The sequence below is a fragment of the Pongo abelii genome, chromosome 11 (genome assembly GCF_028885655.2).
Source record: "Pongo abelii isolate AG06213 chromosome 11, NHGRI_mPonAbe1-v2.0_pri, whole genome shotgun sequence".
NCBI lineage: Eukaryota > Metazoa > Chordata > Mammalia > Primates > Hominidae > Pongo > Pongo abelii.
In genome coordinates, this window is record NC_071996.2 from 63,987,236 (window position 1) to 63,998,015 (window position 10,780).

A 10,780-nucleotide genomic window follows, 5' to 3' on the forward strand; every position below is an offset into this window, starting at 1 on the left:
GGAATTCCTAGCCAGAGCAGTCAGGCAAGAGAGAAATAAAAGGCATACAAATAGGAAGAGAGGAAGTCAAACTATCCCTGTTTGCGAATGATATGATTCTGTACCTAGAAAACCCCATAGTCTCTGCCCAAAAGCTCCTTGATCTGATAAACAACTGCAGCAAAGTTTCAGGATACAAAATCATGTGCAAAAATTAGTAGCATTCCTAAACATTGAGAACATCCAAGCTGAGAGCCAAAGCAGGAATGCAATCCCATTCTCAGTAGCCACAAAGGGAATAACATACCTAGGAAAGAAGTGAACCAGGTAGGTGAATCATCTCTAAAATGAGAGTTACAAAACACTGCTCAAAGAAATCAGAGATGATACAAGCAAATGGAAAAACATTCCATGCTCATGCATAGGAAGAATCAATATCATTAAAATGGCCATACTGACCAAAGCAATTTACAGATTCAATCATATTCCTATCAAACTACCAAGCACATTCTTCATAGAACTAGAAAAAACTGTTTTAAAATCATATGGAACCAAAGAAAGAGCCTGATAGCCAAGACAATCCTTAACAAAAGAACAAAGATGGAGGCATCATGCTACCTGACTTCAAACTATACTACAAGGCTACAGTAATCAAAACAGTTACAAAAACAGACATAGACAAATGGAACAGAATAGAGGGCCCAGACATAATGCCATACATCTACAACCATTTGATCATTGACAAAGTTGACACAAACAAGCAATGGGGGGAGGACTCCCTATTCAATAAATGGTGCTGGGATAGCTGGCTAGCCATATACAGAAGATTGAAACTGGACCCCTTTCTTACACCATATACAAAAATTAACTCAAGCTGGATTAAAGACTTAAATGTAAAACCTAAAACTACAAGAACTCTGAAAGAAAACCTACGAAATAGGACATAGGACCTGGCACAGATTTCATGACAAAGACATCAAAAGCAATTGCAACAAAAACAAAACTTGACAAATGGGAACTAAATAAACTGAAGAGCTTCTGCACAGCAAAAGAAACTATCAACAGAGTGAACAGACAACCTACAGAATGGCAGAAAATATTTGCAAACTATATAACTGACAAAGGTCTAATATCCAGAATCTATAAGGCACTTAAACAAATTTATAAGCAAAACCAAACAACTCTGTTAAAAAAAAATGGGCAAAGGACATGAACAGGCACATTTCAAAAGAAGACATATTTACTTCTGGTGGCTGGCAAGATGGCCAAATAGAAACAGCTCCGGTCTGCAGCTCCCAGTGAGATCAATGCAGAAGGCGGGTGATTTCTACATTTCCAACTGAGGTACCCAGCTCATGTCATTGGGACTGGTTAGACAGTGAATGCCTCACCCAGCAAGAGCAAGGTGTCAGGGAACTCCCTCCCCTAACAAGGGAAGCCATGAGGTACTGGGCCGTGAGGAACAAGGCATTCTGGCCCAGATACTGTGCTTTTCCCATGGTCTTTGAAACCCACAGACCAGGAGATTCCCTCAAGTGCCTACACCACCAGGGCCCTGGATTTTAAGCACAAGCTTGGGCGGCTGTTTGGGCAGACACTGAGCTAGCTGCAGGAGTTTTTTTTTTTGTACCCCAGTGGCTCCTGGAAAGCCAGTGAGAAAGAATTGTTCACTCCCCTGGGAAAAGGGCTGAAGCCAGGGAACCAAGTCGTCTAGTTCAGTCGATCCCACCCCCAGGGAGCCCAGCAAGCTAAGATCCACTGGCTTGAAATTCTCGCTGCCAGCACAGCAATCTGAAGTCGACCTGGGACACAAAAGCTTGGTGGAGGGAGGGGCGTCTGCCATTAATAAGGCTTGAGTAGGCGGCTTTCCCCTCACCATGTAAACAAAGCCCCTGGGAAGTTTGAACAGGGTAGAGCACACTGCAGTGACACAAAGCCACTGTAGCCAGACTCCCTGTCTAGATATCTCCTCTCTGGGCAGGGCATCTCTGAAAGAAAGGCATCAGCCCCAGTCAGGGGATTATAGATAAAACTCCCATCTCCCTGGGACAGAGCACCTGGGGGTAGCAGTGTCTGTAGGCGCAGCTTCAGCAGACTTAAACATTCCTGCCTGCTGGCTCTGAGGAGAGCAGTCGATCTCCCAGGACAGTGCCTGACCTCTGCTAAGGGACAGACTGCCTCCTCAAGTGGGTCCCTGATCCGCCTGCCTCCTGACAGGGAAACACCTTCCAGCAGCGGTCGACAGACACCTCATACAGGAGAGCTCCAGCTGGAATCTGGTGGGTGCCCCTCTGGGGTGAAGCTTCCAGAGGAGGGAACAGGCAGCATTCTTTGCTGTTCTGTAGTCTCTGCTGGTGATACCCAGACAAACAGAGTCTGGAGTCCACCTCCAGCAAACTCCAGCAGACTTGCAGAAGAAAGGCCTGACTGTTAGAAGGAAAACTATCAAACAGAAAGGAATAGCATCAACATCAACAAAAAGGACATTCACACTAAAACCCCATCCAAAGGACACCAACATCAAAGACCAAAGGTAGATAAATCTACGAAGATGAGGAAAAACTTGTACAAAAAGGCTGAAAATTCCAAAAACCAGAACACTTCTCCTCCAAAGGATCACAACTCCTTGCCAGCAAGGGAACAAAACTGGATGGAGAATGAGTTTGATGAATTGACAGAAGTAGGCTTCAGAAGGTGGGGTAATAACAAACTCCTCCAAGCTAAAAGAGCATGTTCTAACCCAATGCAAAGAAGCCAAGAACCTTGAAAAAAGGTTACAGGAACTGCTAACTAGAATAACTAGTTTGAAAAAGAATATAAATGACCTGATGAAGCTGAAAAACACAGCACAAGAACTTCATGTAGCATACACAACTATCAATAGCTGAATTAATCAAGTGGAAGAAAAGATATCAGAGATTGAAGATCAACTTAATGAAATAAAGCATGAAGACAAGATTAGAGAAAACAGAATGAAAAGGAATGAACAAAGCATCCAAGAAATATGGGACTATGTGAAAAGACCAAACTTACATTTGATTGGTGTACCTGAAAGTGATGGGGAGAATGGAGCCAAGTTGGAAACACTCTTCAGGATATTATCCAGGAGAACTTCCCTAACCTAGCAAGACAGGCCAACATTCAACTACTGGAAATACAGAGAACGTCACAAAGGGAAGAGCACAAAGAGAAGAGCAACCCCAAGACACATAATCATCAGATTCACCAAGGTTGAAATGAAGGTAATAATGTTAAGGGCAGCAGAGAGAAAGGTCGGGTTACCCACAAAGGGATGCCCTTCAGACTAAGCGCTAATCTATCTGAAAAACCCTGAAAGCCAGAAGAGAGTGGGGGCCAATGTTCAACATTCTTAAAGAAAAGAATTTTCAACCTAGAATTTCATCTATGGCCAAACTAAGCTTCATAAGTGAAGGAGAAATAAAATCCTTTACAGACAGGCAAATGCTGAGAGATTTTGTCACCACCAGGCCTGCCTTACAAGAGCTCCTGAAGGAAGCACTAAATATGGAAAGGAAAAACTGGTACCAGTCACTGCAAAAACATACCAAATTGTAAACACTATTGACACTGTGAAGAAACTGCATCAATGAGCAAAATAACTAGCTAGCATCATAATGACAGGATCAAATTCACACATAACAATATTAACCTTAAATGTAAATGGGCTAATGCCCCAATTAAAAGACACAGACTGGCAAATTGGATAGAGTCACGACCTGTCGGTGTGCTGTATTCAGGAGATCCTTCTCACATGCAAAGACACACATAGGCTCAAAATAAAGGGATGGAGGAATATTTGCCAAGCAAATGGAAAGCAAAATAAAGCAGGGGTTGCAATCCTAGTCCCCAATGAAACAGGCTTTAAACCAACAAAGATAAAAAAAAGACAAAGGGCATTACATAATGAATGGTAAAGGGATCAATGCAACAAGAAGAGCTAACTATTCTAAATATGTATGCATCCAATAAAGGATCACCCAGATTCATGAAGCAAGTTCTTAGAGATGTACAAAGAGACTTAGACTCCCACACAATAATAGTGGGAAACTTTAACACCGCACTGTCAATATTAGACAGATAAATGACACAGAAAATTAACAAGGATATGCAGGACTTGAACTCAGCTCTGGACCAAGCGGACCTAATAGAACTCTACAGAACTCTCCACCACAAATCAACAGAATACACATTCTTCTCAGCACTACACCTCACTTACTCTAAAATTGACCATGTAATTGGAAGTAAAACACTCCTCAGCAAATGCAAAAAAATGGAAATCATAAAAACAGTCTCTCAGACCACAGTGCACTGAAATTAGAACTCAAAATTAAGAAACTCACTCAAAACCGCACAACTACATGGAAACTGAACAACCTGCTCCTGAATGACTACTGGGTAAATAACAAAATTAAGGCAGAAATAAATAAGTTATTTGAAACCAATGAGAAAAAAGACAACGTACGAGAATCTCTGGGACACAGCTAAACCAGTGTTTAGAGGGAAATTTATAGCACTAAATGCCCACAGGAGAAAGCAGGGAAGATCTAAAATCAACACCCTAAAGTAACAATTAGAAGAACTAGAGAAGCAAGAGCAAACAAATTCGAAAGCTAGCAGAAGACAAGGAATAACGAAGATCAGAACAGATCTGAAGGAGCTAGAGACATGAAAAAAACCTTCAAAAAATCAATGAATCCAGGAGCTGTTTTTTTGAAAAGATTAATAACTAGATAGATCACTAGCCAAACTAATAAAGAAGAAAAGAGAGAAGAATCATATAGACAAAATAAAAAATGATAAAGGGGATGTCTCCACTGATCCCACAGAAATACAAACTACCATCAGAGAATACTGTAAACACCTCTATGCAAATAAACTAGAAAATCTAGAAGAAATGGATAAATTCCTGGACACATACACCCTCCCAAGATTAAAGCAGGAAGAACTTGAATCGCTGAAAAGACCAATGACAAGTTCTGAAATTGAGGCAGTAATTACTAGCCTACCAACCAATAAAAGCCCAGGACCAGACGGACTCACCGCTGAATTCTACCAGAGGTAAAAAGAGGAGCTGGTTCTATTCCTTCTGTAACTATTTCACTATTTCAAACAGTAGAAAAAGAGAGACTCCTCCCTAACTCATTTTATGAGGCCAGCATCATCCTGATGCCAAAACCTAGCAGAGACACAACAAAAGAAGAAAATTTCAGGCCAATATCCCTGATGAACATCGATGTGAAAATCCTCAATAAAATACTGTAAAACCAAATCTAGCAGCACATCAAAAAGCTTATCCACCATGATCAAATCTGCTTCATCCCTGGGATGCAAGGCTGGTTCAACATATGCAAATCAATAAACATAATCCATCACATAAACAGAACCAATGACAAAAACCACATGATTATCTCAATAGATGCAGAAAAGGCCTGCAATAGAATTCACCACCCCTTGACGCTAAAGCCTCTCAATAAACTAGGTATTGATGGAACATATCTCAAAATAATAAGAGCTATTTATGACAAACCCACAGCCAATATCATACTGAATGGGCAAAAACTGGAAGCATTACCTTTGAAAACTGGCACAAGACAAGGATGCCCTCTTTCACCACTCCTATTCAACATAGTATTGGAAGTTCTGACCAGGGCAATCAGGCAAGAGAAAGAAATAAAGGGTATTCATATATGAAGAGAAGAAGTCAAACTGTCTCTGTTTGCAGACGAAATAATTGTATTTTTAGAAAACCCTATCGTCTGAGCTCAAAATTTCATTAAGCTGATAAACAACTTCAGCAAAGTCTCAGGATAGAAAATCAGTAGGCAAAAATCACAAGCATTCCCATACACCAATAACAGATAAACAGAAAGCTAAATCATGAGTGAACTCTCATTCACAATTGCTACAAGGAGAATAAAATACCTAGGAATACTACTTACAAGGGATGTGAAGGACCTCTTCAAGGAGAACTAGAAACCACTGCTCGAGGAAATAAGAGAGGACATAAACAGGAAAAACATTCCATGCTCATGGATTGGAAGAATCAGTATCATGAAAATGGCCAAACTGCCCAAAGCAATTTATAGATTCAATGCTATTCCCATTAAGCTACTATTGACTTTCTTCAAAAAACTAGAAAAATCTACTTTAAATTTCATATGGAACCAAAAAAGAGCCCATATAGCCAAGATAATCCTAAGCAAAAAGAACAAAGCTGGAGGCGTCAAACTACCTGACTTCAAACTGTACTGCAAGGCTACAGTAACCAAAACAGCATGGTACTGGTACCAAAACAGATATATAGACCAATGGAACAGAACAGAGGCTTCAGAAATAACATCACACATCTATAACCATTTGATCTTTGACAAACTTGACAAAAACAAGAAATGGGGAAAGAATTCCCTATTTAATAAATGGTGTTGGAAAACTGGCTAGCCATATGCAGAAAACTGAAACTGGACCCCTTCCTTACACCTTATGCAAAAATTAACTCAAGATGGATTAAAGACTTAAACGTAAGACCCAAAACCATGAAAACCCTAGAAGAAAACCTAGGCAGTACCATTCAGGACATAGGCATCGGCAAAGACTTTAAGATGAAAACACCAAAAGCAATGGCAACAAAAGCCAAAATTGAGAAATGGGATTGAATTAAACTAAAGAGCTTCTGCGCAGCGAAAGAAACTATCATCAGAGTGAAGAGGCAACCTACAGAATGGGAGAAAATTTTTGCAATCTATCCATCTGACAAAGGGCTAATATCTAGAATCTACAAGAAACTTCAACAAATTTACAAGAAGAAAACAAACAACCCTAGCAAAAAGTGGGCAAAAGATATGAACAGAAACTTCTCAAAAGAAGATATTTATGTGGCCAATAAACATGAAAAAAAGCTCATCATCACTGATCATTAGAGAAATGCAAATCAAAACCACAATGAGATACCATCTCATGCGAGTTACAATGGCTATCATTAAAAAGTCAGGAAACAACAGATGCTGGAGAGGATGTGGAGAAATAGGAACGCTTTTACACTGTTGGTGGGAGTGTAAATTAGTTCAACCATTGTGGAAGACAGTGTGGTGATTCCTTAAGGATCTAGAACCAGAAATACCATTTGACCCAGCAATCCCATTATTGGGTATATACCCAAAGATTATAAATCATTCCACTATAAAGACACATGCACATGTATGTTTATTGCAGCGCTATTCACAATAGCAAAGACTTGGAACCAACAAAAATGCCCATCAATGATAGACTGGATAAAGAAAATGTGGCACATATACACCATGGAATACTATGTGGCAATAAAAGGGATGAGTTCATGTCCTTGGCAGGGAAATGGATGAAGCTGGAAACCATCATTCTCAGCAAACTAACACGGGATTAGAAAAGCAAACACACCACATGTTCTCACTCATAGGTGGGTGTTGAACAATGAGAACACATGGACACAGGGAGGGGAACATCACACATGGGGGCCTGTAGTGGGATGGGGGGCTAGGGGAGGGATAGCATTACGAGAAATACCTAATGTAGATGATGGGTTGATGGGTACAGCAAACCACCATGGTACGTGTATACCTATGTAACAAACCTGCACGTTCTGCACATGTATCCCAGAACTTAAAGTATAAAAAACAAACAAATAGATGAAATGTTTCCAATTAAAAAAAAAAGAAGACATACATACGGCCAACAATCATATGAAAAAATGCTCAACATCACTTATTATTAGAGAAATGCAAGTCAAAACAACAAGGAGATACCATCTCACACCAGTCAGAATGGTTATTATTAAAAACGTGAATAAATAACATGCTGGTGAGGTTGTGGAGAAAAGGGAGTGCTTATTCACTGCTGGTGGGAGTGTAAATTTGTTCAGCCATTGTGGAAAGCAGTGTGGTGATTCCTGAAAGAACTTAAAACAGAAATACCATTCAACCCATCAATCCCATTTCACTTAGCATGATGTCCTCAAGGTTCATCCATGTTGTAGCATATGCCAGAATTTTCTTCCTTTTTAAGTTAAATAATACTCCATTATTACTTACTACATTTACTCCATTATTACGTTATTATTGCCTTCCTTTTTAAGGCAAATAATACTCCAGGTGTATCCCGCATTTTGCTTATCCATTTGGCTGTTGATGGACACTTAGGCTGCTTCCGCATTTTAGCTATTGTGAATAATGCTGATATGAGCATGACTGTACAAATATTTCTAAGAAACTCTGCTTTTAATTCTTTTGGATACATACCCAGAAGTGAAATTACTGGTTGATATGGTAATACTATTTATAATTTTTGGGACTCTACCATACTGTGTTCTATAGTGGCCGTTCTAGTTTACATATCCACCAATAGTGCACAAGGCTCCAATTTCTCCACATCACGTCTTTGCTATCATTAATATCACTTGTTATTTTCTGTTGGTTTTTTGTTTTTTCAAGAAAATAGTAACCATCTTAATGGCTGTGAGATGGTATCTCTTTGTAGCTTTGATTTGCATTTTTATAATGATTAATGATGTTGAGCGTCATTCCATGTGCTTATTGGTCATTTGTATAGCTTCTTTAAAGAAATGTCTATTCAAGTCCAATTCCCATTTTTGAATCAGGTTTTTTGTTGTTGTTGAGGTTTAGAAGTTCACTATATAGTCTGTATATTAATTACTTAAAAGATATACAATTTGCAAACATTTTATCCTATTTCCTGGGTTGCCTTTTTACTTTGTTAATATCGTCTCATTTGGTGCTCAAAATTTAATTTTTTTCACTTTTTCCTATCAATATTTATTTATTTATTTTATTTAAGTAGGTTTTTGGGGGAACAGGTGGTGTTTGGTTACATGAGTAAGTTCCTTAGTGGTAATTTCTGAGATTTTGGTACACCCATCATCTGAGCAGTGAACACTGTACCCAATGTGTAGTCTTTTATCCCTCACCCCCTCCCAGTCTTTCCCCCGAGTCTCCAAAGTCTATTGTATCATTCTTATGCCTTTGTGTCCTTATAGCTTAGCTCCCACTTATGACACTTTTGAGTGAGAACATTAAACTTTATTAAGTCCAATTTATTTTTTCTTTTGTTCCTTGTGACATTTTCTCTTTTTTTCTTAGCATATCATTTGTTCTTTTCAACTTTTTTAGTGTTCGCCCGAGAGTTTTCAATATACATTTACAACTAATTCAAGTCCACATTATTTATTTATTTATTTGGTTATTTATAAAGGGTCTCACTTTATCACCCAAGCTGGAGTGTAGTGGTGCAAACATGATTCACTGCAGCCTTGACCTCCTGAGTTCAGGTAATCCTCCCGCCTCAGTCCCCCAAGTACCTGGGACTACAGGCCCACACCACCATGCTTGGCTAATTTTTGTATTTTTTCTAGAGACGGAGTTTCGCCACATTGCCCAGGCTGGTCTAGAACTCCTGATTTCAGGCAATCTGCTCACCTCAGCCTCCCAATGAGCTGGAATAACAGGTGTGAACCATTGCTCCTGGACCCAAGTCCACTCTTAAATAACACTATCCACTTTATGGGTAGTATGAGTTATTATAGTAACAAAATAATCCTAATACTTCCCTTCCATCCCTTGTATCATTGCTGTCAGTTATACATAAACATATATGTATATGTATACCCCCCATATATATATATTCATAACAAACACAAACAAAAACATTATTACCATTATTATTTTGAACAAACTGTTATTTGTTAGATCAATAAATAAAAATAAAAAATTATTTTATCATCACTGGTGCCTTTTCTGATGCTCTTCTTATGTATATTTGAGTTTCTGATGTATGTCATTTTTCTTCTCTCTAAAGAATTTCTTTTAACACTTCTTGCAAGGCAAGTTTACTGGCAACAAATTCCCTCAATTGTTTCTCTTTCACTTTTGAAGTATAATTTCACAGTGTACAGAATTCTACATTAGTGTTTTTCCCTATTAACACTTCAAATATTTTACTTTACACTCTTCTTGCTTGCATGGTTTCTGAAAAGAAGTCTGGTATAATTCTTTTCTTTACTTCTCTATAGGTAAGGTGTCTTTTTTTGTAGTTTGAAAATGATATGCCTAGGTGTAGTTTTATTTTTGTAGTTTTGAAAAAGTTTATCTTTCTTGATGTTCTCTTAGCTTCCTGAAACTGTGATTAGATTTCTGACATTAATTTGGGAGAAATTGTCAGTCATTATTGTTTCAGGTATTTCTTCTGCTCCTTTTGCTTTTTCTTCTCCTTCTGGTATTTCCATTATGTGTGTATGTTACACCCTTTGTAGTTGTCCCCACAGTTTTTGAATATTATGTTCTGGTGTTCTTTTCAATTTTAAAATACTTACTTTTTAATTTTGGAGGTTCTTATCAATACATCCTCAAGCTCTGAGATTCTTTCCTCAGCAGTGTCTACTAATAAGCCTATCAAAGGCATTTTTAATTTCATTAACAGAAATTTTAATCTCTAGCATTTTTTCATTTTTTCTTATAATTTTCATCTCTGCTTGTATTCTGCTCACTATCAGTACAATGTTAAATAGCAGTGGTACAAATATGCATTCTTGTCTTGTTCCTGATCTTAGGAGAACAACCTTCAGTTTTTTTTACCATTGAGTATGATGTTAGCTGAGGGTTTTTCATAAATGCCGTTTATCATATTGAGATAGTTCTCTTCTATTCCTAGTTTGCTGATAATTTTTGTTATGAAAGTGTGTTAAATTTTGTCAGATGCTTTTTTCTCTGTTGATTGAAATGAACATGTGTTCTTTTTT